The sequence below is a fragment of the Misgurnus anguillicaudatus genome, chromosome 21 (genome assembly GCF_027580225.2).
Source record: "Misgurnus anguillicaudatus chromosome 21, ASM2758022v2, whole genome shotgun sequence".
NCBI classification, from domain to species: domain Eukaryota; kingdom Metazoa; phylum Chordata; class Actinopteri; order Cypriniformes; family Cobitidae; genus Misgurnus; species Misgurnus anguillicaudatus.
In genome coordinates this window covers 15,125,001-15,130,000 of record NC_073357.2, presented here as the reverse complement: position 1 = coordinate 15,130,000, position 5,000 = coordinate 15,125,001, and the positions used below count along the sequence as shown (strand labels likewise).

At 47.8% G+C, this 5,000-nt stretch overlaps 1 protein-coding gene, 11 non-coding genes and 9 pseudogenes across 12 annotated transcripts in view; all 21 read right to left on the bottom strand.

Annotated features, from left to right (window-relative positions):
• Positions 1-5,000, bottom strand: part of LOC129447580 (uncharacterized) — a 253,528-nt gene that overhangs the window by 8,036 nt on the left and 240,492 nt on the right. The gene's annotated exons all lie outside the window — the stretch shown is intronic.
• Positions 107-225, bottom strand: LOC141355110 (5S ribosomal RNA). The gene has a single exon (XR_012361536.1). It is a non-coding gene; the product is annotated as a 5S ribosomal RNA (ribosomal RNA).
• LOC141354109 (5S ribosomal RNA) lies at positions 346-463 on the bottom strand (annotated as a pseudogene).
• On the bottom strand, positions 605-723 carry LOC141354080 (5S ribosomal RNA; annotated as a pseudogene).
• LOC141355109 (5S ribosomal RNA) lies at positions 865-983 on the bottom strand. Its single transcript, XR_012361535.1, has one exon. It is a non-coding gene; the product is annotated as a 5S ribosomal RNA (ribosomal RNA).
• LOC141357677 (5S ribosomal RNA) lies at positions 1,113-1,231 on the bottom strand. Its single transcript, XR_012364164.1, has one exon. It is a non-coding gene; the product is annotated as a 5S ribosomal RNA (ribosomal RNA).
• On the bottom strand, positions 1,352-1,470 carry LOC141358327 (5S ribosomal RNA). Its single transcript, XR_012364821.1, has one exon. It is a non-coding gene; the product is annotated as a 5S ribosomal RNA (ribosomal RNA).
• Positions 1,620-1,738, bottom strand: LOC141353957 (5S ribosomal RNA; annotated as a pseudogene).
• Positions 1,868-1,986, bottom strand: LOC141355108 (5S ribosomal RNA). Its single transcript, XR_012361534.1, has one exon. It is a non-coding gene; the product is annotated as a 5S ribosomal RNA (ribosomal RNA).
• Positions 2,107-2,224, bottom strand: LOC141354108 (5S ribosomal RNA; annotated as a pseudogene).
• On the bottom strand, positions 2,366-2,484 carry LOC141354079 (5S ribosomal RNA; annotated as a pseudogene).
• On the bottom strand, positions 2,626-2,744 carry LOC141355107 (5S ribosomal RNA). The gene has a single exon (XR_012361533.1). It is a non-coding gene; the product is annotated as a 5S ribosomal RNA (ribosomal RNA).
• On the bottom strand, positions 2,874-2,992 carry LOC141355106 (5S ribosomal RNA). The gene has a single exon (XR_012361532.1). It is a non-coding gene; the product is annotated as a 5S ribosomal RNA (ribosomal RNA).
• LOC141354088 (5S ribosomal RNA) lies at positions 3,134-3,253 on the bottom strand (annotated as a pseudogene).
• On the bottom strand, positions 3,383-3,501 carry LOC141354270 (5S ribosomal RNA; annotated as a pseudogene).
• Positions 3,632-3,750, bottom strand: LOC141357082 (5S ribosomal RNA). Its single transcript, XR_012363558.1, has one exon. It is a non-coding gene; the product is annotated as a 5S ribosomal RNA (ribosomal RNA).
• LOC141355105 (5S ribosomal RNA) lies at positions 3,871-3,989 on the bottom strand. The gene has a single exon (XR_012361531.1). It is a non-coding gene; the product is annotated as a 5S ribosomal RNA (ribosomal RNA).
• Positions 4,133-4,251, bottom strand: LOC141353457 (5S ribosomal RNA). The gene has a single exon (XR_012360553.1). It is a non-coding gene; the product is annotated as a 5S ribosomal RNA (ribosomal RNA).
• Positions 4,393-4,511, bottom strand: LOC141353755 (5S ribosomal RNA; annotated as a pseudogene).
• On the bottom strand, positions 4,639-4,757 carry LOC141354269 (5S ribosomal RNA; annotated as a pseudogene).
• The window catches only part of LOC141357081 (5S ribosomal RNA), a 119-nt gene continuing 6 nt past the window's right edge, over positions 4,888-5,000 (bottom strand). The window contains exon 1 of the ribosomal RNA XR_012363557.1: positions 4,888-5,000. This exon is cut by the window's right edge and continues 6 nt beyond it. This is a non-coding gene — a ribosomal RNA (5S ribosomal RNA).

Below are 5,000 nucleotides of genomic sequence, written 5' to 3'. Positions count from 1 at the left end.
CACTTCAAGACTAATGTGGCAACGCCATGCCATCGGCGAACGCTTACAGAAAGGATGCATTTCTGGAAAAAAATTATATGAATAAATAATTAAATAATTAATTAAATGCTTACAGCACCTGGTATTCCCAGGCGGTCTCCCATCCAAGTACTAACCAGGCCCGACCCTGCTTGGCTTCCGAGATCAGACGAGAGCGGGCGTGCTCAGGGTGGTGTGGCCGTAAGCGAGCACAGATTCGATTCGAGAGCCACTTCAAGACTAATGTGGCAACGCCATGCTATCGGCGAACGCTTACAGAAAGGATGCATTTCTGGAAAAAATTATATGAATAAATAATTAATTAAATGCTTACAGCACCTGGTATTCCCAGGCGGTCTCCCATCCAAGTACTATCCAGGCCCGACCCTGCTTGGCTTCCGAGATCAGACGAGAGCGGGCGTGCTCAGGGTGGTGTGGCGTAAGCGAGTGCTGACTCGATTCGAGAGCCACTTCAAGACTAATGTGGCAACGCCATGCCATCGGCGAACGCTTACAGAAAGGATGCATTTCTGGAACAAAATTAGATGAATAAATAATTAAATAATTAATTAAATAAAGAATTAAATGCTTACAGCACCTGGTATTCCCAGGCGGTCTCCCATCCAAGTACTAACCAGGCCCGACCCTGCTTGGCTTCCGAGATTAGACGAGAGCGGGCGTGCTCAGGGTGGTGTGTCCGTAAGCGAGCGCTGACTCGATTCGAGAGTCACTTCAAGACTAATGTGGCAACGCCATGCCATCGGCGAACGCTTACAGAAAGGATGCATTTCTGGAAAAAAATTATATGAATAAATAATTAAATAATTAATTAAATAAAGAATTACATGCTTACAGCACCTGGTATTCCCAGGCGGTCTCCCATCCAAGTACTAACCAGGCCCGACCCTGCTTGGCTTCCGAGATCAGACGAGAGCGGGCGTGCTCAGGGTGGTGTGGCCGTAAGCGAGCGCTGACTCGATTCGAGAGCCACTTCAAGACTAATGTGGCAACACCATGCCATCGGCGAACGCTTACAGAAAGGATGCATTTCTGGAAAAAAATTATATGAATAAATAATTAAATAATTAATTAAATGCTTACAGCACCTGGTATTCCCAGGCGGTCTCCCATCCAAGTACTAACCAGGCCCGACCCTGCTTGGCTTCCGAGATCAGACGAGAGCGGGCGTGCTCAGGACGGTGTGGCCGTAAGCGAGCGCTGACTCGATTCGAGAGCCACTTCAAGACTAATGTGGCAACGCCATGCCATCGGCGAATGCTTACAGAAAGGATGCATTTCTGGGAAAAATTATATGAATAAATAATTAATTAAATGCTTACAGCACCTGGTATTCCCAGGCGGTCTCCCATCCAAGTACTAACCAGGCCCGACCCTGCTTGGCTTCCGAGATCAGACAAGAGCGGGCGTGCTCAGGGTGGTGTGGCCGTAAGCGAGCGCTGACTCGATTCGAGAGCCACTTCAAGACTAATGTGGCAACGCCATGCCATCGGCGAACGCTTACAGAAAGGATGCATTTCTGGAACAAAATTATATGAATAAATAATTAAATAATTAAATAATTAATTAAATAAAGAATTAAATGCTTACAGCACCTGGTATTCCCAGGCTGTCTCCCATCCAAGTACTAACCAGGCCCGACCCTGCTTGGCTTCCGAGATCAGACGAGAGCGGGCGTGCTCAGGGTGGTGTGGCCATAAGCGAGCGCTGACTCAATTCGAGAGCCACTTCAAGACTAATGTGGCAACGCCATGCCATCGGCGAACGCTTACAGAAAGGATGCATTTCTGGAAAAAAATTATATGAATAAATAATTAAATAATTAATTAAATGCTTACAGCACCTGGTATTCCCAGGCGGTCTCCCATCCAAGTACTAACCAGGCCCGACCCTGCTTGGCTTCCGAGATCAGACGAGAGCGGGCGTGCTCAGGGTGGTGTGGCCGTAAGCGAGCACAGATTCGATTCGAGAGCCACTTCAAGACTAATGTGGCAACGCCATGCTATCGGCGAACGCTTACAGAAAGGATGCATTTCTGGAAAAAATTATATGAATAAATAATTAATTAAATGCTTACAGCACCTGGTATTCCCAGGCGGTCTCCCATCCAAGTACTATCCAGGCCCGACCCTGCTTGGCTTCCGAGATCAGACGAGAGCGGGCGTGCTCAGGGTGGTGTGGCGTAAGCGAGTGCTGACTCGATTCGAGAGCCACTTCAAGACTAATGTGGCAACGCCATGCCATCGGCGAACGCTTACAGAAAGGATGCATTTCTGGAACAAAATTAGATGAATAAATAATTAAATAATTAATTAAATAAAGAATTAAATGCTTACAGCACCTGGTATTCCCAGGCGGTCTCCCATCCAAGTACTAACCAGGCCCGACCCTGCTTGGCTTCCGAGATTAGACGAGAGCGGGCGTGCTCAGGGTGGTGTGTCCGTAAGCGAGCGCTGACTCGATTCGAGAGTCACTTCAAGACTAATGTGGCAACGCCATGCCATCGGCGAACGCTTACAGAAAGGATGCATTTCTGGAAAAAAATTATATGAATAAATAATTAAATAATTAATTAAATAAAGAATTACATGCTTACAGCACCTGGTATTCCCAGGCGGTCTCCCATCCAAGTACTAACCAGGCCCGACCCTGCTTGGCTTCCGAGATCAGACGAGAGCGGGCGTGCTCAGGGTGGTGTGGCCGTAAGCGAGCGCTGACTCGATTCGAGAGCCACTTCAAGACTAATGTGGCAACACCATGCCATCGGCGAACGCTTACAGAAAGGATGCATTTCTGGAAAAAAATTATATGAATAAATAATTAAATAATTAATTAAATGCTTACAGCACCTGGTATTCCCAGGCGGTCTCCCATCCAAGTACTAACCAGGCCCGACCCTGCTTGGCTTCCGAGATCAGACGAGAGCGGGCGTGCTCAGGGTGGTGTGGCCGTAAGCGAGCGCTGACTCGATTCGAGAGCCACTTCAAGACTAATGTGGCAACGCCATGCCATCGGCGAACGCTTACAGAAAGGATGCATTTCTGGAAAAAAATTATATGAATAAATAATTAAATAATTAATTAAATAAAGAATTAAATGCTTACAGCAGGCTGGTATTCCCAGGCGGTCTCCCATCCAAGTACTAACCAGGCCCGACCCTGCTTGGCTTCCGAGATCAGACGAGAGCGGGCGTGCTCAGGGTGGTGTGGCCGTAAGCGAGCGCTGACTCGATTCGAGAGCCACTTCAAGACTAATGTGGCAACGCCATGCCATCGGCGAACGCTTACAGAAAGGATGCATTTCTGGAAAAAAATTATATGAATAAATAATTAAATAATTAATTAAATGCTTACAGCACCTGGTATTCCTAGGCGGTCTCCCATCCAAGTACTAACCAGGCCCGACCCTGCTGGGCTTCCGAGATCAGACGAGAGCGGGCGTGCTGAGGGTGGTGTGGCCGTAAACGAGCGCTGACTCAATTCGAGAGCCACTTCAAGATTAATGTGGCAACGCCATGCCATCGGCGAACGCTTACAGAAAGGATGCATTTCTGGAAAAAAAATTATATGAATAAATAATTAAATAATTAATTAAATGCTTACAGCACCTGGGATTCCCAGGCGGTCTCCCATCCAAGTACTAACCAGGCCCGACCCTGCTTGGCTTCCGAGATCAGACGAGAGCGGGCGTGCTCAGGGTGGTGTGGCCGTAAGCGAGCGCTGACTCGATTCGAGAGCCACTTCAAGACTAATGTGGCAACGCCATGCCATCGGCGAACGCTTACAGAAAGGATGCATTTCTGGAAAAAATTATATGAATAAATAATTAATTAAATGCTTACAGCACCTGGTATTCCCAGGCGGTCTCCCATCCAAGTACTAACCAGGCCCGACCCTGCTTGGCTTCCGAGATCAGACGAGAGCGGGCGTGCTCAGGGTGGTGTGGCCGTAAGCGAGCGCTGACTCGATTCGAGAGCCACTTCAAGACTAATGTGGCAACGCCATGCCATCGGCGAACGCTTACAGAAAGGATGCATTTCTGGAAAAAAAACTTATATAAATAAATAATTAAATAATTAATTAAATAAAGAATTAAATGCTTACAGGACCTGGTATTCCCAGGCGGTCTCCCATCCAAGTACTAACCAGGCCCGACCCTGCTTGGCTTCCGAGATCAGACGAGAGCGGGCGTGCTCAGGGTGGTGTGGCCGTAAGCGAGCGCTGATTCGATTCGAGAGCCACTTCAAGACTAATGTGGCAACGCCATGCCATCGGCGAACGCTTACAGAAAGGATGCATTTCTGGAAAAAAATTATATGAATAAGTAATTAAATAATTAATTAAATAAATAATTAAATGCTTACAGCACCTGGTATTCCCAGGCGGTCTCCCATCCAAGTACTAAACAGGCCCGATCCTGCTTGGCTTCCGAGATCAGACGAGAGCGGGCGTGCTCAGGGTGGTGTGGCCGTAAGCGAGCGCTGACTCGATTCGAGAGCCACTTCAAGACTAATGTGGCAACGCCATGCCATGTGCGAACGCTTACAGAAAGGATGCATTTCTGGAAAAATTATATGAATAAATAATTAAATAATTAATTAAATGCTTACAGCACCTGGTATTCCTAGGCGGTCTCCCATCCAAGTACTAACCAGGCCCGACCCTGCTGGGCTTCCGAGATCAGACGAGAGCGGGCGTGCTGAGGGTGGTGTGGCCGTAAACGAGCGCTGACTCAATTCGAGAGCCACTTCAAGATTAATGTGGCAACGCCATGCCATCGGCGAACGCTTACAGAAAGGATGCATTTCTGGAAAAAAAATTATATGAATAAATAATTAAATAATTAATTAAATGCTTACAGCACCTGGGATTCCCAGGCGGTCTCCCATCCAAGTACTAACCAGGCCCGACCCTGCTTGGCTTCCGAGATCAGACGAGAGCGGGCGTGCTCAGGGTGGTGTGGCC